General features: G+C 58.6%; 1 protein-coding gene across 2 annotated transcripts in view; it reads right to left on the bottom strand.

Moving 5' to 3' along the window:
- The window catches only part of KCNJ12 (potassium inwardly rectifying channel subfamily J member 12), a 40,192-nt gene extending 26,588 nt beyond the window's left edge, over positions 1-13,604 (bottom strand). For both annotated transcript variants that reach the window (XM_032177855.2, XM_032177856.2), the window contains exon 1: positions 12,938-13,604. The gene's annotated coding sequence lies outside the window, so the exon portion shown is untranslated. The remainder of the gene's footprint in view (positions 1-12,937) is intronic.
- Between the last annotated feature and the right edge of the window lie 8,690 nt (positions 13,605-22,294).

The raw sequence follows: 22,294 nt of genomic DNA, 5'->3' as shown, positions 1-22,294 counted from the left end.
ACGGGGCAGGAGTGGGGGCCTGGGGGCTGGGCCCGAGAAAGAGAGAGTGGGTTCTGGAATGAGGCAGGAGGAGGAGGGTCCGGGACCAGCACCCCAGCTCAGAAGCAGGACGTGCAGTGAGAGGCAGGGCAAGGCTGATGGGCAGCCCTGAGCAGCAAGGCCGCAGCTGGACTCGGGGTTCACGCCCTTTAAGTCTTGCTCCCTGCATGTCACAGGGAGGGCTAGGAAGCAGGTGGCTGGGGACCTCCCTGCCTAGGGCCCAGGGATGGTTTTGAAAGGCTCTGTAAGGGCTCTCCTGAGCTGAACACTGGTGCTGGGGGACACAAGTGCCACAGCAGCCCCCAACCCCCACGTAGGGTCAGGATCCAGGGCCTCTTCCCCAGGAAACCGTCCCTGCCCCACCGCACCCCACCCTCTGCAGAGACCTCCACTCAGCCATGGGGCTCTGAGGGCACAGCTGCTTCCCCCTCAGGACTGGGGATCCCCAAAGTTAAGTGAATGAGTGAGTGGGTAAGTAAGTCATCGACTTACTCCCCAAGCAGCGAAGCTGCCACCACCACAACCTGCGGCATCACACAGGGCCCAAAGATTCGTGGGAGGCCTGAGCTCAGCCAGGGGGCCGGGGCCCCAGGACGTGGTGCACATGGAGAGAGGCCATTTCACCTCTAGGGAACGGGTGAAGGGGCAGGCCTCACCCTGAGAGCAGGGTCTCTCCCTGCCCGTGCCCCCAGCACACGGCAGTGCTCAGGCAATGGCTTGTCCTCTTAGCTTGGTCTAGGGTCAAGAAAGAGGTGCCTGGACCAGCCATGCTCAGTGGCTGAGGTCACAGTGGGAGGCAAGGCTCTGGGCAGTCCCTCCCCTTCTCCCGGCCTCTGTTTCTCCATCTGTGAATGGCAGGACTCAGACCCCGTCATCTGGAATTCTGAAACAGCCTAACGCCTGGCCGGGCAAGCTCCCCACACAATTGCAGTTTCAATGGGGTAAATTTGGCTCCATTTCTCACAGTAGGGAAATGAGGTTCAGAGAGGTGATGCAGCTTACCTCAAGTCACACAGCAGATGGCCGTGGGAGAGCAGCCCGTGTCAATCAGGCCCCAAGTTCACGCCCAGCGCTGCCATTCCAAGCCAGAGACATCTCAGTGGCAAGACACCTCCTGGATCCCAGGCCCAGGATGTCTCTACCTTCCCTCATGAGGGAGCCCAGCGGGGCCTTCTTCAGAGAACCGAGGCTTCCCGATTGGGATTCAAATCTGGCTTGGCCACCACCTCCCCCAGTGGCCCCATCTCTCAAGCCCCACTCCTTGCCTGGCTGGGACATTTTGAGAATTAAGTGAGATAATGTTCGGGAAAGCACTGAACACAGCGCCTGGCACCAGCCGCCGCTGGGTAAGCAGTCATTTTCATTATTGTTTTTGGGTGCCAAGCCTCAGCACGACGTCGCACTGCTTCCTGAGAAATAAAGGCACCCAGTGACACCACAGGCTGCTGGATTCACCACCGGGCCATTCGTATTGCTGGGGATCCCAAATTTCCTGGCGGCAGTTGGGAGCCACAGGAGGGGGCCAAGGACACCCAGGTTCCCTTGGCCAAGGGGCATTATAGCAATCCCACCTACACCCACCTCCAGAGGGACTAGGGTGTGGCAAGGGGGTCACAGGTGTGAGCCCAGCCCCTCCCTCCAGGCAGTGAGGAGCCCCACTCTCGGGCTCCATGCGCAGGCAAGAACGCTGGCACGGGATGGGGTATGGCAGGTCCTCCCGACGCCCCGCTCAGGCATCTGAAGCGAGGCCGCTGCTCCCCATCCCTGGGTGAGCCATAGAGACCCAGGAGGATGAGAGAGGGCTGGCATGTGGCCAGGGCATCCCACCCACTCCCTGAGGGCTTCTCCGCCAGGAAGGATAAGGTCAGGAAAACACCCTCCCTGCAGGAGCTGGCAGCTGCCAGAAATGGAACTACAACAAGAGGTTTTAACTTGAAAAGCCACTACACCTCTAAAACAAAGGAGATGCCAAGCAGAATGATGGCAGCAGGGGTGCCATCTTCACGGCCAGAACTGGTGGCCTCAGTAGTGGGGGAGGAGTGGAAGGTAGGGACCCAGTGCACACAGACTCTGCCAAGGGGGCTACCAACCAGCACGACCCTCGGGGGGCACAGCGGTGACACCTCAAAACCACAAAGGCACAGCCCCTCAAGTGAACAGGCCATTTCCAGAACTTTCTCTTGGACAGCTGGGGCAGGAGGACCTCTGTGTCCAGGTATTACAGCAGCATTATATCACTGACAGCTGAGGGTTGGAGGGAAACCTAAAAGTGAGCGCATCAGTGAGGCCGGTTAACTAAACAGAAATCCAGCCTCCTGCGGGAAATACCAGTTAGATGTTCACACCAGATGCTGACAGATATAATAATAAAAGGTGTCACATCTCCCACACCCTCCGACAGGGGAAGGACCATTCATAGCTCCACTTCCCAGGTGAGGAAACTGAGACACAGGGCAGCTGGGAAACCCGCCCAAGGATGCACTGCTGGTAGCTGATGCCAAAACACCTCACCCCGGCGGTCGATGTCTCCAAAGTACAGTTCTAAAAAAGAGCATGTTTCTTTTTTTTTTTTTTTTTGAGACGGAGTCTCGCTGTGTCGCCAGGCTGGAGTGCTGTGACGCGATCTCGGCTCACTGCAAGCTCCGCCTCCCAGGTTCACGCCATTCCGCCATTCTCCTGCTTCAGCCTCCCGAGCAGCTGGGACTACAGGCGCCTGCCACCACGCCCGGCTAATTTTTTGTATTTTCAGTAGAGACGGGGTTTCACCGTGTTAGCCAGGATGGTCTCGATCTCCTGACCTCATGAGCTGCCCACCTCGGCCTCCCAAAGTGAAGAGCATGTTTCTTAAAAGAGAAAAAGGATGCAGGGTGGCATATCTGGGTTGGCCATGAGTAGTGGCTGAATGGTGCCCTCCCCAAAGAGATGTCCACACAGAACCTGTGAATATGACTTTATTCAGATGAAAAGAGCCTTTGCAAATATAGAGTTTGGATATGAGACCATCCTGTATTAGGGTGGGCCCTAAATCCAATGACAAGCATCCTTAGAAGTAGAGGTCCTGGCGCAGTGGCTCACACCTGTAATCCTAGCACTTTGGGAGGCCAAGGCAGATGAATCACAAGGTCAAGAGATCGAGACTATCCTGGCCAACATGGTGAAACCCCATCTCTACTAAAAATATAAAATTTAGCTGGGCATGGTGGTGCACACCTGTAGTCCTAGCTACTCAGGAGACTGAGGCAGGAGAATCTCTTGAACCTGGCAGGCAGAGGTTGCAGTGAGCCGAGATCATGCCACTGCACTCCAGCCTGGTGACAGAGCGAGACTCCATATCAAAAAAATATATAGTTATAAAAAGATAAATAAAATAAAATTAAAAATGTGCCAGGCATAGTGGTGCACATCTGTAGTCCCAGCTACTTGGGAGACTAAGGCAGGAGGATCACTTGAGCCTGCGAGTTCCAGGTTGCAGTGAGCCATGGTTGACAGAGTGAGACTGTCTCAAAACAGAAAGGGTGAGAGAGAGGAGAGGGAGAGGCAGCACAGGGAGAGGAGACCACGTGAAGACAAGAGGCAGAGACTGGAGTGATGCTCACAAGCCGAGGAATGCCAGGACTGCCAGGAGCCCCCAGAAGCTGGGGGAGAGCCCCAGAATGGCTTCTCCCTCAGAGGCTCCGCGAGGAACCAGCCCTGCAGGCACCGGTTTCAGAAGTCTGGCCTCCAGAATGGATGCTGCATTTGTACTGTTTTAGGCCACCCAGTCTGTTATGGTGGCAGCAGCAGGAAACCGACACAGGGTCTCACTGGCTTGCCACCCTCTGATCCCTGCTTCTGCTTTCTTTACTGGACCTGGTTGGTGGTGCTGCCAGACTCCTGCCCCAGTGCTCCTTCCACACCCCAGACGCAATGGTAGGCGTGTGGGTTTGCCCAACCCACTTTCTCTAGTGTTCCCATTTCACAGGGGAGGACACTGAGGCTCCCAGGGCTCCTGCTCCCCACGCACTGTCCTCCCAGTCTCCTATTACCTGCCTTTGATCTGGGGCATCCCCACCCAGCGGCAGCTGGTCCTAAGGCCACCAAGAGCCTGGTCATGAGCCCTGGTGCTGCAGAGTCAGGGCATCTGCGTGGGATGGAGGCCAGGACCCATGGGTGGCCTGGAGGCTGTGCTGGCAGGGCCCAGGCCAGCCTCCACCCCGCAGAGGAGAAGAGGAGGGCAGCAGGGTCTCCTCTGTTACACAACCCCCAGGGAGGGCCTGGGCCACTCCACGGCTACCTCCTGGGGCACTGCCTCCAGTGGTCTTCAAGGTTCCCAGGGCCTGGGGAGGGACCTGGCTGCTCCGGCTGGGCAGGTGCTGCTGACAGCTTGCAGCCCAGCAGGCTGAGATGATGGCAGGGCTGAGCCTCCGGCCACACAGCAGAGTAGGGATCAAGGAGGCCAGGAAGCTGCCCTGTCTTGCCTGCAGTGCCCAAGCCCAGAGGGGAGGAGAGAACAGATGCCCAGACACGAGAGTGGACTGCCTCCCCATTTCACAAACACGGAAACTGAGGCCCATAAAAGAAGGGCACCAGGTATATCTGATCCCCACAGACACTGAGACAGATACTGAGAGTGACCACAGACTGGTCACTCTCCCAATCAGTGTAGCAGATCCTTTCTAATAAGGGGCCCTGGTGGAGGAAGGTGGGACCACCCTGATGCATCTCAGGCCAGGTTCAAAGGAATGACAAGGAGAGGACAGGCACAGAGATGGGGAAGCTTGGAGACAGGTCAAAGTGATATTCCAGGGTTGGATGCGGTGGCTCACGCCTGTAATCCCAGCACTTTGGGAGGCCGAGGCGGGCAGATCATAAGGTCAGGAGATCAAAACCATCCTGGTTAACATGGTGAAACCCCCGTCTCTACTAAAAATACAAAAAAAATTAGCCGGGCGTGGTGGTGGGCGCCTGTAGTCCCAGCTACTCGGGAGGCTGAGGCAGGAGAATGGTGTGAACCCGGGAGGCGGAGCTTGCAGTGAGCCGAGATCGCGCCACTGCACTCCAGCCTGGGCGACAGAGTGAGACTCCGTCTCAAAACAAAAAAAAAAACAAAAAAACAAAAACAAACAAACAAACAAAGCGACATCCCCCACACAGAGGCCTGCCCAAGCCTGAAGACAGTGAAGGAACAAGTGATCCTGTTTCTAGGAGGTCAGGGCTAAAGGAAGACGGACCCCAGTGGGAGCAGCAGTGAGCGCCTCCCCTCCGAGCTCCAGGGTGTCTACTCTGCCCTGAGTGGGAGCCAGGTTCACTCAGAGGTCCCAAAGCCCCAGGGGGCTTGACTGCAGCAGGGGCTGGGCTGCGACTCCCAAGCCCCCCAGACCCTCTGAGCTCTGGGGAATGGAGGCAGGGGATCTGGATTCTCCCAACTCCCAGAGGGATCTGAGGAAGGAGGCACCCAGGTGAGGACTCAGTACCTCTCCTGGTACTTAAACCAAATCCTGCAATCCAGGATCTCTGTCTCAACGCAGCTAAAATGACAACAAAAAGAACCCATGACTCACAGACTTCGGTGGCTCTGTGCATCCAGGCGCCACAAAGATCCTACAGTCCCAAGACTCAGCCCTCAATCCATGTCCAGGACGACAGGATGAGACCCCTGAGTCCAACGGGCACGGGCACCACACAGCAGCGCGCATGGTGCAGGGGACACCATGACATGTATGCAATGGTCGCACATGAATAAAAAAAAAAGGCAACTTAGATATTAGCAGTTTCTATGCCTCCATTTACATATTCACGTCTGCATAAGCACTGAGAAACCCAGAAGCCTCTCTAATGATGGTCACCGCAAGGACATGAAGTTTTGGGGGTGGGGGAGGCAGGGGGTGAGGAGGAGAAATTCACTTTTCCGCTTACAACTGTTTATCACTTTACTGTGAGCACATAACACTCTTATAATTAAAAACTGTTATATTCAACAAAATATGACAATGTCTGTGATGGCTCATGTTTCTTGTCTATTTCATCCTCCCCCACCCACTGAGATGTCAGCCCCCCAGGGCAGGGGTCTTGTGCAGGCCACATCCCCAGCCACCTGCTGAGCTCAGGAATGAGGCCAAAATCCTGCATCCTCAAAGCTTACCATGCAAATACCTGACCTCTAGGACCTCTAGGATTCTCTGGGAAGGGAAGGGAGGGGATGGAAAGAAAGGGACACCCAGGGGACAGGCTGGGGGTGGCTTGTGATTCAGGATCCCCAGGGCCAAACAGGTGGCTGTGACCCCTGAGTTTGCCCCTCCCAGGCCCTATTTCCACAAGACCCAAGACTGTCGGAAGCCCCACTTTTGAGCATCCCCAACCTGCCCCAGATCCCAGCACCCCTGGAAGCCCCAGGTCTCCATCCGCCTCTACCCTTCCTGTGATCACGCCAGGACCCGCCCCCTCTGGCCACGCCAAGCTCCCCTGGGCCCTCCCTGGCCTCGGTGCCCCCCCGGCCTGAATGGAAGCCTGGCTTGGCCTGGAACCAGGAGCCCCGAGGCAGAGGGTCGGGGCGGGGGTGGCTCGGCTGCTGCCACACAGAATGCCAGCTGCTGGCAGCGATTTATTTTTGCTTTAAGTGCTGGAGAATTGCGGGCCTGGAGCCGCCAGCTCGGGCCCGGCTGCAGCTGGAGCAAGCGGGGCGGGCAGGGGCAAGGGCACACCTCCGGCCACCAGGCCACTCCATCCCCCTTGACCTCTCCTGCCCCCGGCCTTTCAGCCTCTCTATCACACACATCTCAGTCTCCACATGCTCCCTTCTCCCCGGCCCCTCCCCTGCCAAGTCCCCAAACAGCTGCCTGGAAGCTTCAGGGACAGAGGGTCTGTGGCCTCAAGGCTGCGCCCCAGCCTTCCTCTGGGAACTGTGTGACCTCAGGCTGTGGGGACCCTCTCCGGCCTCAGGCTGCCCACTCCCATGGTGGAGGTGTCATGTCGCACCCTCCTGTACACCCTTGGGGTGGAGGCAGGGAGGGCTTCAAAGTATCCCTGCTGCCAGTCCTCATGTTACCTGGTGTCCTTTTCTGCCCCCACTCCCCAGGTGAGCCTCAGGAGACAATCCCCCATCCTGGCACACCTGGCCGCACACCTGGCCAACCGGGCACACCTGGCTGAGGCCCAGGACCAGAACCTATCTGCTCCCCACAAAAGGGGCCACCAGCCCTGTCTTTTCTGAGGCAACATGGACATCCAGGGGAGGAGGGACAAGCTGTGCTCAGGCAAGCAGAAAGCATTCCAGTCTCTATAGTTGCAGAGGTGATCATTGCTGGCCACTAAAGCCGCTAGAGTTGATCACTGCAAATCGTAAACATTTTTAAACATTTTAAAACGTGGGTGTCATGTTCCAAAAAAAAGACTGGAAAGGAGAGGTGAAATGCATTGACGTGAAACTCAATGACCGTTGGGAGTCTGGAATGCTTAACTGGGCAAGAAACAGAGACACTGTCCCCTCCCTGCCAGCCCCATCCCCTCAGCCGCCCTCCAAACATGTATGCTGAAGGCGGGAAAAAGGATTCAGCCATCAGCTGAGATATGAGAGGCCCCACGCCCCAGGCCTCAGTTTGCTGGGATCTGCAATGGGAACGGCTTGTGATCCTCGGAAGGAATCGGGTGGGGACATCCTGAGCTGAAGCAGGCCAAGTGCTAGGGGACACAGCAGGGCTTGGAGCTTGAAGCAGTGAGGGTACAGATATAAAGCACTCCACCCAGAGCGGGGGCCTGAAGGAAGCCCCAACTCCCTCCCACTCAGCCAGACAGACAGATGGCAGGCCAAAGGCTCAGAGAAAAGGTCAGAATTCAGCTCTGTCCACCGACAAGCACCACAGTTCTTGGACAGTGACCTCTCTGAGGCTCAGTTTTCTCATCTGCAGAATGGGCTGACAATGCTGGCTACCATTGCTACCAAGCACTCACTGCATGTCACGCACCAGGCACAGCTGAAGCAGCCCATTCACTCTCTGTGTTTACTGGGCGCCTGCCATCTCCTGCCTACCGCTTAGGCACTGGGGACACAGCTGTGGTAGAATAGGTCCAAAAAGAGGAGATCCTATTCCAAGGGAAAGAGGGACAGTAAACAAGATCAGCAAATAAAATATATTGTGGCAGATAGCATTAAGTTCTACAGAGAAAAATAAAGCTGGAAAAGGAACATGGGGGAAAGGGAGGCTGCAGTGTCCCAAAGGGGAATCAGGGGAGGTCTTGGAGAGAGGGTGGCATCTGGGCAAGACATGAAGGTGGTGAGGGAGGGGCGGTGCAGAGATCTGGGGAAGAACACTCCAGGCACAGACAGCAGCACGTGCAAAGGCCCTGGGGTAGGAGTGGGCCTGATCTGTTGGAAGCACAGCAAGGCAGGCAGGAGGGTGGCCCCGGGGAGGAAGCAAGAGTCCTGGAAGTGAGGCCAGACTGTGCAGGGCCCTGAGGGTCCCAGGGAGGAGTGTGGTGGGAATCCACAGAGGGCCCTGACACCCAGAGTGCACCAGGCACATAGTAAGTGCTCAAGGAACAATGGCCCAGAGTGGCTCTGGTAGAAGCCTCCACTCCATAAGCTTTATTGTTTGTTCCCTGGTCCCTCTCCAAGCCTGAGTCCTTCAAAGAGGCCTGGGCTGCAGGTGAGGGCTGAAGAGGTAGGCTTTGGCTGCCCAAGCAGGAGGGAGGGCTCAGTCCAGGTGGGTGGGGGGAATCAGGCAGGATCCAGAAGGCTGTGCTCACCGACCCTAGGACAGCATTAATGCACAGCCAAGGCGGAACTGCTCCCTGGGGCAGCTGAGAAAGGGATTCCCACTCCTATCTGGCCAAGCAAATGGAACCAATGATGCATGGCTGAAGGCTAATTAGAGGGCTGGGCAGGGGTCCCCAAGGTCTCCACAGCCTCATGCTGCCACTTCAGCAGCCAGGCAGGAAGGGCTGAGCTATGGAGCACCAGTGGTGGTGACTGGGGTTGAGGGACACTGAGGACGCACCAGGAAACAGGAGGCCTGCATCGGGGCCCACTGCCATCTGGGACCCACTGCTGCAGCAAATCGCTGCCTGCCCTGGGCCTGCTTCCCCACATGTCCAAGGGAAGGTTGGATGGGGAAATGACGAGTTCCCCAGGCTCTGGCTCCACAAACGCTCACACCCCCTCCTTCCCAGATCCCCCTCTCCACACGTCCATTTCTACTGAGACTAGCCCCTCCCCACCCCAAACTCCCAGAGGCACACTCCAAGTCTCACATATCTACTGCCCCATCCTGGGCACTCTCCGGAGCCAGTCCCACTTCACAGATGATGAACTGAGGCCAAGAAGAGTGACCCCATTTTGGTTGCAACACCTGCCTCTCTTGCCCCCCCGAGTCTGTCCAACAGTCTCCTCCGAGACAGTGAGACCCCTGAGGGCAGGGGCTGGGTCTCCCCGTATGCAATGCCCATTGATTAAGCACTTCTGTATGCCTACCCAGCACAGGGGCCACAGCTAGGCAACAGGGCCTGGGGTCTCCAGCCCCAGAACTCAGCCCCCACAGCTCTCACCAGCACAGCAAGGCCTCTGTGGCTGGAAGAAGCAGTCCAGACATAGAATCATCAAGCATTTACTGAGCACCTACTCTGTGCCAGGGCTTCACTAGGTCCTAGGAATACAGCTCCCAGGAGCTGGGATGGCATGCAGGCCCCAGGCCCTGTGTGGGACCTGCCTGGTGGTAAGACAGTGAGAAAGCTAGGCTGGCAGTCAAATGCCCCTGAGGGGCATGTCTGTGGAATGGGGGAAGGTGCAGTTCTGTCCCTGGGAAAGCACCAGGGCTCTGGGTCTGAGCCCCACAGGCTGGTGCCTCCAGTGCCTCCCTGGGCCTCCAATCCCTGTCTCCACAATAGAGCTAATGCCACCCTCTGCACTGGCAGGCCATTAGGAAATTAAGTCAGCTGACCCAGGGCTGGGTCCTTGGCCAGTGCCCAGCGGGGCCTCTGGTCCTGCCCCAAGCCCAGCACCTCAGAAAACCCACCTGCCTCTGCCAGGCCCCCCCCCCACCCCCAACCCTATGGTGCCTCTGAAGCTCTGGCCAACCTGCACACGGCCCAGTTTCAGGCCAGCTCTCTTTCATCTTCAGCCTTTCCCTGCTGCCGTGTCCCCATCACGCTGCCAGTTCCCGGCACAGCCATCCCATGGGGCTGAGCCCCCACCCACCGCACCTTCCATGTGGCCAGCCAAGCCTCCACCCCTCCTGCTGCCCGCGAGCTGCCCCCTCCCTGACTCTCCTCCATGCTAGCCTGTGGCAGGGCTCCAAGGGCAGGCCCACGGGACGGGCAGGTGTACCCATGTATCGCTCACGGTAAAGCCCTGGCCAGGGCCCAGCCACAGGCACCAGCTGCACCTGTTGGAGGAAGGGCTCAGCCCAGAGCTGGGCCTGGGAGCAGGGGGGGTGAGGGTGGCCACTGGGTGGGCACCATGTGTACCAGTAGCCTTCTGCCTGGGGACCTGGCGAGGGCCACAGAGGTTGATGACAGTAATGATGCAGTCACTTCCGCCCCAGCCGTATGCCAAGGCCTCCGGGTGCCACGCTTGGTACTGCCAACTGTGGCCCAGGGTACCGGAGGCCTGGCTAGGCAGAGAAAACTGCCCATAGGCGGAACCGGCCCCAGTGCTGCAGAGCTGCAGGTGCTGCTGCTGCTGCTGCTGTTACTCCTGTTATCACTGCTGTCATTATTATTTTGCTGTTGCAGGGCCACTCAGTGTTACCTTATCCTGCTTCAAGGAGACCCAGGGATGGGGACACCATGGCCCTGGGGCAGGAAGGCTGGTGGGGTAAGCCCCTGGCCTGGAAAGAGCTAGGTGAAGGCATCTGTCCAAACCCAACCCACTGCGTGGCTTTAGGCAATACCCCTCCACCACTTCCCAGGCACCTCTTCCTTCCAGCACAGTTGAGGCACATTCCTGGAGGGGTCCCCTCCGGAGCAGCCTGGAAACCTTATGGGGGTTTGACGGGGTAGCTGCAGGGTGAGTGTCCAGAGATGGACTGACAGCTCAGGTCCTGCCCCTCCCAGAGAAGGCTCCACCCCTCCAGTGCTGGGGATGAGAGGTGTCAGCCATGCCTTCCCCTGGGAGGGGAAAAAGGAGGTGATAGAGGACTTGGAGCCCCTACCTGCCAGCTCTGGGTCAACAGCCAGCATTTACAGACTGCCTACTGTATGCCTACAGCGGCCCTCCAGTGGAGAAGAGGGGTGTCCCTGTGGCCCAGCACGCTGGAGCCACCCTCCTTGTCTCCAGGGTGCTCGAGTGAGTGCCCTCTGCCCTCACTCCCTGCTCTCTCTCAGGGGGCTTGGCCCCACCAAATGGTAGGCCTCCAGGGACCCCTCCTAGAGCTGCCAACCTTGGGTCCCCTGTCTGGTTGGAGGTGCCACCAGAGAATTGAGGAGCAGACTTCGCTGAGAAGTCTTTTGTGGGGGGGGGGGGCGCCCAGCAGACACTGAGGGGCTCTTCTCAGAATACAGAAGGGAGTACCCCTCAAAAAGAGCGCAAGCCTCCGGTGGCGCCCAGGGCTGAGATGGACCTCCCCTCCCTGACCCTCGCCCGCCACAGGGCGGCGGTCCAGGGCGGAGCTGCGCGAGGAGGGGCCACGGAGGTGCAGCGCAGCGCGAGGGAGACTGGGGTCCAGCCGCGCGGCCAGGGACCGGCCCTCCTCTGGCATCTCAGAGGGGGCGAAGGCTAGGCCCAAGGCTAACGCTTTCCGGGTTCGCACCTTCCAAAGGCGGCTGCCGATTTCAGCGGCGTGTGGGCGCCTCGGCGCTCTCGGAGACGGAGCCTGTGAACCTGGGTTTGGGGGCGCAGATGTGAGGGCCAGGAGGTCCCCAGCGCTTTATTGCAGGGCTCGAACCTGGGTATAGAGGAGCAAAAAAGAAACTAGAAATGGCCACAGGCAGCGCGGCACTCTATGATGGGAACGCCCCCTGGGAAATGGGGAGGGGTAAGTCCCAGGTGCCGGCGAGTCCAGGCTGTGAGGAGGCAGGAAAACCTTCCAGAACAAGACCGTCCCCAAAGAAACACTTTGACCCCCATTCCGATCACAGGTTTTAAAATATTCACATGACACGGGCACGCTGGATCAAAACCGAGGCACAGACACTCGCTTGGGCCTCAATTCCCATCTGAACCCCTCAAGGAGCGCCCCACCCCAGCTGTCTCTGCCCAAGAGCCCCTGATTCCCGCCCCGCTCCCCCAGGGCACCCGGAGAGGCCGTGCGAGCGCAGGGTGGACCCTGGCCCTGAAACCCTGGGAGCTTCTCAGCCAGCGGCCATCCCCTCGGAGATCAAGGCCGACTTCTAAAAGCAAAAGGGAGCCTCTGGACTTGGCTGACTTGCTGGCATGGAATCATTTCCAGAATATTTTTACTCCATTACAGCACGGGAGGTGAGAAAGAGACACGACTCCAAGAACCCGCAGGTCTCTGACGGGAGGCATTCTCGGGGCGGCTCATATAGCCCGGGCGCCCACCTCCGAACCCCACCTCGATCGCGGGGTCTCCGGGAAGGTCACGCGTAGGACCCGTGCCGCGCGCCAGAGTGCTTCCGCACGCTCCCTCCCGAGCCCCCTCGTGCAAATCAGCCAGAGGGGGGCCGAGGGCTCCTCAAAGTTTCCCGGAGCGCCCCCCAGGACGAAGGTTAGCCAGGAGCAAAGTTCCTTGTGGTGGTAGCCGGAGACATGGCAGGAAAAGAAAAGCTCGCAGTCAGCATTTCCTCCGATGTCTCACCAAGGGAGGAAAAAAAATAAAACGAGAGGAAGAAAACACCCTCCCGCTCCACCTTCCCTGTTGCTGCACAACCTCGTGCTCGCTCCGGGCCGGGCTAGTGGCGAGGGGCAGCCTGCGGGGAACTGGGGCCGGGCCCGGGAGGGACCATGCGCCCGCGGCCGCGCACTTACCTCGGTCAGTGGCCCGGGCGCGGCGCGCTCGGCGTCCTCCCAGCTCCGGGCGGCCGTTCCTGGCCCCGGCAGCTGCCGCGCTGGCTGCATCGCCGCCGCTGCCGCCACCGCCTCAGGGCAGCTCCTGGGGGCGCTCCATGCCGAGGGGCGCGTCTCTCCGCAAAGCGGATCGCCCTGGTCCAGCCACGGGTCGGGGGCGCGCGCCTGGACGGCGCCCCCGGCCGTTGGGCGCTCGCTTGGGCCGGGGCGGCTGGCGTCGGTCCCTCGGTCCGGCTGTGAGCACGGCCGGCCCACCCCCTCCCCCGCCGGCTGTTATCTGATCTCGGGCAGGGCCCGGCGCGCTCCCCTATGCCCGGGCGCCCCGCACCTCCTCGCAGTCTCTGACCGCGCCAGTCCCCCTCCCCCGGCTACTGTTCCAGGGAGGCGGCAGCAGTGGCGGCGTGGCCCAGAGAAGACGGGGAGCGAGCAATGGAGGGCGAGGAGGCGGCGGGAGGCAGAGGCTCGGCGCGCACCCAGCTCCGCGCCTCGCTTCACCGGAGCTCAGCTAGGCAACTCCTCTAACTCTCCGCGGAGAGCACGCCCGCCCCGCGCCGCGCCGCGCCGCGCCGCCGCTGCACCCGCCTACCACGGCTCCGGCCTGGCCCCGAGCCCCTCCTAGTCCCGGGCCGCCCCCTACACACACACCGCCAGCCACTTGCGCACTGGGACGCGCGCGCGCACAAACACACATACACACACACACACACACACACACACACAGGCACGTCTTCCCGGGGACATGCGCGCACACACACATACACATGCAGGCACGTCCTCCGGGGGACACGCGCGCACGCACAGGTGCAAGGCGAGCACACAGACAGGCATAAACATACAGGATACATGCCCCCACATGCATGATGTTCGCAGGTGCACATGTGCACACTCGCTCATATGTGCACATGAAGGATGGCATCTGCACGTGTGCATACGCACACACAGGTTTAAGCTTGTGCATTCCCACAGAGCCCTTTCCCCCTGCACACCAGGCACGCACCCTCTACACACCATCCCACCCTAATAGCATTTTTCTCCTCTCCATCTTGAGCTGTTTGGCTTCTCCCATCTCCTGCCTTCTCTGTGCTCCTCCCCGGACCTCTCTCTGCCGACCGGATCCCCATGTGACCCCCTTCTCTTTCGAGCCCCTGTCTCTGGAGGCTCAGGCTTTCTTCCCAACCTGTCCCCAGATGCCCTGCCCTCCCAGCCTTCTGAGGCCTATTGTCCGGGCCTCATATCTCTGAGCCTCCCGCAGGGGGCAAGCCTTTCATCCTGGCAGACAGACCTGCTCGCCTGGACACTGACCCAGGGAAACCCCATTTTGTCACCAGTCTGACCCCCAGCTAGACCCTAGGGCCTCAGAATTGGGCCGAGGAGGCCAGTCTGTGCCCAGAGCATGAGCCTCAAAGGGCTTCTTGGCCCCCTTGGCCTCCAGCTTCCCCTTTAATGTGAAATATAATTATGTGTCTGCACAGCAGGGAGACTGGCTGCAGGATTCTAACCAAGGAGGACGGCTCTCTGGCCCGCGCCCAGATTGCTGGCGGCTCAGAGCAGAGTGATCTGCAGGCCCCACCAGCCCTAGGATTCTGGCCCCAGGCAGCTGGTGGGTGAAACCAGCCCAGCACTGACCGACATCTGTCTGCCCTGGGTTTGAATCCCACCTCAACTGACTAGCTGTGGGACAAGTCACTTCACCACTCAGTGCCTCTGTTTCCCTGTTGTCAGTAGAACTCACTACACTCATGGGGCTGTAGCAAGGATTAAATGAGATGAGTCTACGTAAGGTGCTTAGCACTTGACCTGGCTGGTAAAACAGCCAGGCGGAGCACTCAATATGTTCTGAGCTCTGTGCTATGGACCCAGCTAGAATTATTTCATTACCACTGCGGCCATCTGGGGTAGATAAGCTCATTGGCTCCATTTTACAGATGAAGGAACTGAGGCACAGAGGGGTGGTCACTTCCTTAATTACAGAGCTACCAGATGGTGGAGCCAGTACTCAGAATCAGGTGTGTCCTCAACTTAGGACTGCAGTGGAGAAAGAAGGGGCATCGCAGGAGTCTGCAGCCCCCCACCCTGCCCTGCTGGGCACACAGTGTCCTGGTTTCCTCCTCCTCCTGGGAGAACAGCCTCCCAGGGGACCAAAAGCTCTCAGGAAACTTCCTTCTTCTCCCTCCGAGTGACCAAGGAGGGAAATGACTCAGCTCTCCACCTGCTCCTGCTCCATTTCCCAGATGGGGAAGCCCAAGCCAGCTGCAGAAGAAGCCTCGAACCAGCTCCTACCCTCAGAGACCACCCAGCTGTCCCAGGAGGAATGGGGCCTGAGACATCCCTTCCTCGAGGCCTTACTCTGGTGGCCCAGAAAGGGGCAAGGGAATGGGCGGGAACACCTCAGGGCTCCTCTGGGTCTAAGATTCTGACAGCTCCTGGGACAAGGGGCTGTGCCCAGGGCATCCTCAAGCCTGGAACACCCCCCACCCCCCCGCCCACACACACACACACAGGGCCTCTGCCCGGGGACTCACCACCCAAGATGGCCACTGTGAGTCAGGCCAGGTCTCCGCCCCTCCCTATCCCCACTCCCAGAGCCATTATCAGACCCATTTCACAAAGAGGGCAAGTGTTCTTGCCCAAGGTCACCCAGCAGAGACGCAAGCCTGACTCCCTGGGCCACTCTCTTGGGCTCCACGTCCCACCCTCCCAACCCACTTGCAAGGTCAGAGTTCAATTCTTAATTGTAATTGCAACCCATGAGCAGCCATTAAGGGCCCCTCAAAGCAAAGCCCCTCTGCCAGGCCACTGGGCACCAGCCTCCCTCCAGGAGGGGCTGGGACACAAAGAGGCAGGGATGTGGGCAGATCTCTCTCTAAGCAGCTCACACATCTGCCCCAGGGATCCCCACGTGGGCAGAGGGGCTCATGGCCCTCCTGGGGTGCTGCGTGAAGCCAGAGCAGAGGACATCCTGCCCCCTATAGTGTGGAGGGGGCAGTGTCGAGAGTGGCTGGGTAAGGCCAAATGGACTGAGCCTAGTACCAACACTGCCCAGCAGGGGACCTGGGACACGTCCCCTGCTGAGGCCCCACTTCCCTCTCTGTAAAATGGGGGTGATAGTGACAGCCGAGGCCATCAGAGTAGTAACTTTCCTGGCACAGCCATGGGAGAAGCCAGGGAGATGAACAGCAGTCAGCTGTCCCACCAGGCACACACCTTCCCAACACCCTGAATTGTGTGCCCTGCACCTGGCTTTCCCTTGATCCCAGATTCTTCCCCTCCAGGATGGGAGCTTCTCCAAGACAGGGGTGAGACTGAGGCTTGTTTGCAGCCCAGTCTCTCCCAGCTTCGGGTGGGCGTGTTGGCTGTTCAAGACGCCTTTGCATATCTGAGTGTCCCTGGAGCCACAGGCCCAGGAGACAGAAGAGCTCCTCGGCTCATTTGGAATCATGCCTTTGTTTTGAGGAAAGCAAGGCCCAGAGAGGGAAGGTTGCTACTATGACCACTAAGTTGTCCAGGGCAGGTGTCCCGAAGGCTGGTTTTGCTGCCCTGTGTGTAGGAGCCCCAGAGCTGCAGCCTCTCGACAGCAGCTGCCAGCTCTTGTGGTAATCACATCTTGATGTCACAATGCCGATGCGTTTGTGGGAGGCATAAGTCCATCACCGAGTGAGATGTGAAACCAGACGGCCCTTCCCCGGCAGCTTTGCTTGCCCTGCAGGCAGCTGCACCCAGTGCTCCCCAGCGTCCCAGCATCTCCGCCCCTCCAAAATGCCTCCTCCCAAGAGCCCACTGAGACTTCCCCTGCCCACCCTAGACCTTGGCCCGGCTTTGGCCCTCACATCCTCCCACCATCAAAATGTAAAATGAGCTCTCAGCATGCCCAGTTTAACCCTTCTAGGAGCGATAGCCAAAGTCCCTGAGGCCCCAGACACCCTCCGCATCTCAGCCACTCTTCTGAACACACTGGCCATCCAGGCCCTTGGGCACCAGTAGCCTGATTCTGTCGCTGGGCCTTGGTGCCTGCCTCCCCCTCAGTCAGGAACGCTGTCTCTCTGAACTGCCCTACATGCAAGGGCAGCTGCAACGGCATGTCTGTGAGAGGCCTGCCGACCACCAGGACTCCCCTACTGTGCCCAGCTTGCTTTCTTCCCGAGCTGGCCACTCTCTGAGGTGTCTGGCTCACTGTGGTCTTCCCCACCAGCATGGCACCTCCATGAGGGCAGGAGCGTGTCCTTCAGGCATGTCTGCAGCCCAGGACCTCACATGCTGAGGGCATGCAGTGAGTGCAAAACGAGTGCTAACAGACCTGGCTCAGGAACGCCTCAAATATGAGGGATTCTCCTGCCCTGCTCTGCGCAGCTTGGCTCTCACAGCCACTCCCAACTCCACCTGCACCATCACCGAGCCACGCTGGCCCCTGCAATCACAGGCTGTCTGTCAGCACAAGCCTTGCTCCCTCCTCCAGGCAGGTGGCCAGGGTCTGGGTCTCACCCGGCCTCCCACCCCCACCCACCATAAGGCCAGCAGGAGGGCCTGTGCTGGTCGGTTACAGGATATGCACTTCTGGTGGGGTTGCTTTCCACCTGAGCCGGGTCAACACCCTGTCTGGACAAGGTGGAAAGAGGCTCTGTCACTCAGGCAGTGAGCCACAGAACAGAGACCAGTTCCAGCAGCCCTGCCCTCAGCCCAGTCTCTTCCCTAAACACCTTTTGTCACGAGACACTTTGATGATACTAACAACAGCAAAAGTGACAAGGGGCAATGCCCACCACGCACTTGCCATGCACTAGGCTCCAGGCTAAATGCCGACCTGCGTCGTAGGCCACAAGCAGATGGACAGAGAAATGACGCCCGGGTGGGTAGAAGCACTTGCCCAAGAGGACGTGGCTGCCCCCAGGAGCATTGTGGGGACATGGCCCAGACCCAGGACACAGTCACACCCACATGCGCACACGCATGCACACACGCCCCTCCCCCTGCCCAGGTGCCCGTGGGCCCTGGCTGACCCTGCAGCATTGATCTGAGGCACACAGAACTTCAGGAACGGTTGGCGGCCCTGGAAACAGGACACTGAGTCCGTCCTGCCCCGTTAGGAGGCAGGCATTGATCAGCCGGGCCTGGAGCTGACCAGTTGACTTATTTCCCGTGTGCGGGCTCCAGCACTCCCGTGGCCCCGCCCTCTGCTGGAGAAGCAGCTGGGAGGAGGATGCGCTAACTGTGGCCAGTAGGGCAGCCACCAGGGCCAGGGCTGAGGCCAGGACGTTTAGCCATGCTCCATCTGGCATCTCCTGGGCAGGCCTGGGTGTCAGGGTTTCTGTCCTGGCTGAGAGACTTAGAGGCATGCTGGACGCTGGTCCAAGTCCTCCCATGTCCAAGCTGCTCTTCTGAGAGCCTTGTTCTTGGGGTCTCCCTGCTCATATACCATATCCTCTACCATATGTTTCTTGTGGGCCTGGGGCACCCCTAGGGCCCAGGGGTGGGTGAGAGACCCAGGTCTGGCTGTGAGCATCACAGCAATGGTAGAGTGATGGACACATAATTGAAGCCAGCCAATGAGAATCAGCCGTAGAACTTCTGCTGGGTCTGCAGGAAAGCAGGAGCTGTATTTCCCAGGGCTTTTGGGCTGGCCAGGGGCCCCAGGGACACCTTTGCCCCTAGGTAGGGTGAGCCTGCATGAAATGAGACCCACCCAGAAGAAGCAAAGCTGAGATATTGAGAGAAACAAGGTTCTGGGCTGGTCTTTTGAGCCCCTTAGAGCCACCCGTGGGCTTTTTATTATAAGCCAAAACCACCCTTTTTTTAATTTAGGAAATTTCTAACAGCCTCAAGGGGCTGCTGGTGGAGGCAATAGATGTAAAAAGACCAGCAAGTCCTCCAAAATGCCCCTCAAGCTTTCTGAAGCTCTCTCTCCTTCTCTAAAACGGGGCACACGAGAACCCTGCCAGAACCATGTGGGGACCACACTCTATGGTATGTGAGGGGAGCGTTTCATCCCTCCCTGCCTCTAAAGGGACAGAGCTTCCAGGAAGGCGGGCAAAGCCTGCAGGCCCCAGGAATAAAGGGCAATAAAGAGAGGGAGGGAAGTGGCTGCAGCATCTCTCGGAGTTAAAAATAGCTTCCCCAAGGAGGCCTCCCCGCCGGGATAATCCGGCCAATTATCAGCCCCTCTCCACCCTGGTGGGCACTGCCTGCCTCCTCCCTGTCCCCACGTGGGGCCATCACTCCACAGATAGGGCCTCTGCCCCAGCGCCAGCCCCATGACCCTCCTTCCTCATGGGGGCAGGGCTCCAGCCCTTGGCCCGGGGCCCCTCTGGGTCTGGCCTGACTGAAATAGAAAGGTCGATTTGCCAGTTCTGACAGCAGTGTGAACTGTCCAAAACACACTGTCCCCCCAACACACACAGAGAAAAAAAGAATCAAGAGGCAGCGTGGGGCCTGTTGCACGATTCTGTTTATGTTAAGAAAAACGACAGATATATTTGCATTAGCAAAGAGAAAAATCTGGAAGTTTGGAGGCAAATTGTGGTAGTTGTGTCCTCCTGGGACCTTTTCCTCATTCACTGTGGCACGGAGGAAAGTGTCTAAACCTGTTTCCCCGGGGCTCTGGGCTCGGACCCACCTGGTGGGATCCCATGCCTCCCATCGCAGGCGGGAGATGTGGGCAAGCGCTCAGCCCAGCCTCGCTGGGCCCTGAGGAAGGAGAGTCGCTTGCACTCTGGGTGCGTGGGCACATTGTACGCTTTCAGGGCTATTTGTTTGCATTTTGTACAGCAAGCATTTATTGTTTCAGCAATTTTTTTTAAGTCAAGTTATTTGTAAATGGAATAAAGCCTGATGACCGGGCACTGGGGCTGGGCAAGGCTTCCGAGAGCTGGGAAGGCTAGAAGCCAGCCTTGAGGGCCTGCCCCACAGCTTAGCCCCTGGCTCTGGGGCCTCTCGAGGCCTCCGTTTCCCCACTATCCCCTACTCTTGTGTTCAGGCTGAACTCAGAGAACCTGAGCCCCTTCTAGCTGGATCCTCGGTGTGTCTGGTCTAGGCTTCCCGAGAAGTTTGCAGTTCTGTGCCTGGAGCTGAGCAGACCCTGGGAATGACCCTCTCGGGGCCTCTGTCTGTGAAACAGGCTTGCACTTCTGAGGGCTCAAGCCAGCCCTGCGCCCTGGACTTCAGTGTGCCAGGGTCTGGTCTTCCAAGCGCATGGCGCTGGGGGCCCAGTGTGGGCTGGGGATGAGCCAGGGCCAAACTGGAGCAACTACCCAAGTCACCTTGGTCCTGGGAGGCCAGAATCACAGGAGCAGGGTTGGAAGGCTTGTCAGGCCAGGACAGCTTCCATGGGTGTCTGGCAGCTGGCCTCTGGCCCTCTGGGGCAGGAGGGCTAGAGGGCTGGCTTGGCCTGGCCACCTGGGGTTCATTCTCAGGAACAAGCTGGGGCCAGAACTCCTCTTTATAGGAGTACCCACAGCCTAAGCAGCTCTCAGGGACAGGGATCAGGAAGGAAGAAGATGATTCATAGGACCCAAGCCTTTGCCTTCTCCCTCAAAGCCTCGGTTTCCTCAGCTGTAGGATGGGCATGGTGTCCCGTTGAGAGGCTACTGCTTCACACCCAGTGCTGTTTACAGTGCCCAGCACCAGGTAGGCACTCAGATTATCCACTGGAGGAGTGAATCAGTGATGCAACCCTCCCAGGAAATGACACATGGGAGGTGACCCAGCACAGGGCTGGTGCACACTAGGTGCTCCGTGGAGAGGCCTCCTCCCAGCCTCCCTGGATGCCCCACCCTCCCAAGCCAGCCACTCGCCTCCTCTGGGCATCCATAGCTTCCTGGGCTTCCCCACCACAGCTCCCTGGGGACGCTCTTCCTCTCTGCTTCTGCTCCTTCCTCACAATGGGGGCTCCTAAAGGGCAGAGGGAGGCTCTTCCCAGCCACATCCCACTCTGACCCCTGCACCTTCTTTTCCACCCATGCCAGCACCATGTTCAGCCTCTGTACCAGCCTGGGGGAACCTCCCTGCCCACAACCTAAACCCTGATGTTTCAACCGCAATCTGGGAACAGCTGGACAAGCTAAGAAGACTCATCACCTTTTTTTTATCCTAGGAGTTCTACATCTAGGAATTTATCCCATGACACCTGGGGACTCATCTTTGAAATAGCAGCCACCTGTCCAGCATCCCCAAGGAAGCAACCATGACAGGGCACATGGGTGCATGGGAGCAGCCCCCAGCTGTGAAGGAGCCATGCCTAGGCTCCATGGGCCAGGGCAGCTGCCTCTGGCCTCGAGAAAGCAGCACCCAGCCCTTGGTAGGTGCTCAAGAAATATTTGTTGAGTGACTCTAATAGGAAAAGTGCTCTAAGACAAAGTAAAAAGCGCAGTACAGAAGAGAGAATATAGTTCACTGAATGCTTAAAAGGTGGCATATGTATACACACACGCGCGTGCACACACACACACACACACACGTGTATTGGTAGAATATTCTGGAAAGAGATGCCAGAAACCGGCCACCAGGAGGGCAACTGGGAGGTTAGAGGGAGGAGGAGGGGCCGAGCTGTTCTCTGTTGGCCACTGTATCTTTAGACCATGTTCAAGGATTTCATGTCCCCTCAAATTAATTGAAAAGCTGAGAGAAGACGGAGGCTTCCCCTCCTGTGGGAGTCTGGACCAGACATCCCACCCTTCACACCTGTCCTGAACTCCTTTCTCACAGGGTTCCTTCCCACTCCCAACTCCCCTTAGAGCTGCTGAGCAGGCCCGACCCCATCCTGTCTGTGGTGATTAATAAACACGCCATGATGGCCTGAATCTCGGCTCACCCAACCCCTCCGGTTCACCCATTCTCTGCCTCACCCTCACACTGGGACTACAGGCCCCCCACCCCCCACTAAACGGGGTTTCACCATGGTCTCTATCTCCTGACTTCGTGATCCGCCCGCCTCGGCCTCCCAAAGTGCTGGGATTACAAGCGTGAGCCACCGCGCCCGGCCCCACCTCCACACTCTTGCCCATGCTATCCCCTGGGTCCCGAGTGCCCACGCTACTCCCGTCTTGGCCCATTTAAATCCTCACCCTAGGTTTGGTGCAGGTCCATGCTAAGGAATTCGGTCCCAGGGCTGGAGGAAGCCCTCTCCCAGGCTGGCCCATCCACAGTACCGGGGCAATTAGTATCTACTCCATTTAAAATCCATTAACCTACCTAGAAATGGGGATGATAAATATAGAACCCATTGTAAATCTGCAGAGCCCAGCTCAGCCCCAGGGAATGTCCCTCTGTGGACACAGAAATTGAGCAATGACCCTTTAAATGGGTCAAACATCCATTAAACCCCACTTG

Source organism: Hylobates moloch, unplaced genomic scaffold (assembly GCF_009828535.3).
Source record: "Hylobates moloch isolate HMO894 unplaced genomic scaffold, HMol_V3 SCAFFOLD_15, whole genome shotgun sequence".
NCBI lineage: Eukaryota > Metazoa > Chordata > Mammalia > Primates > Hylobatidae > Hylobates > Hylobates moloch.
The sequence above is the reverse complement of the archived record's forward strand: the minus strand, read 5'-3'. Positions and strand labels throughout refer to the sequence as shown.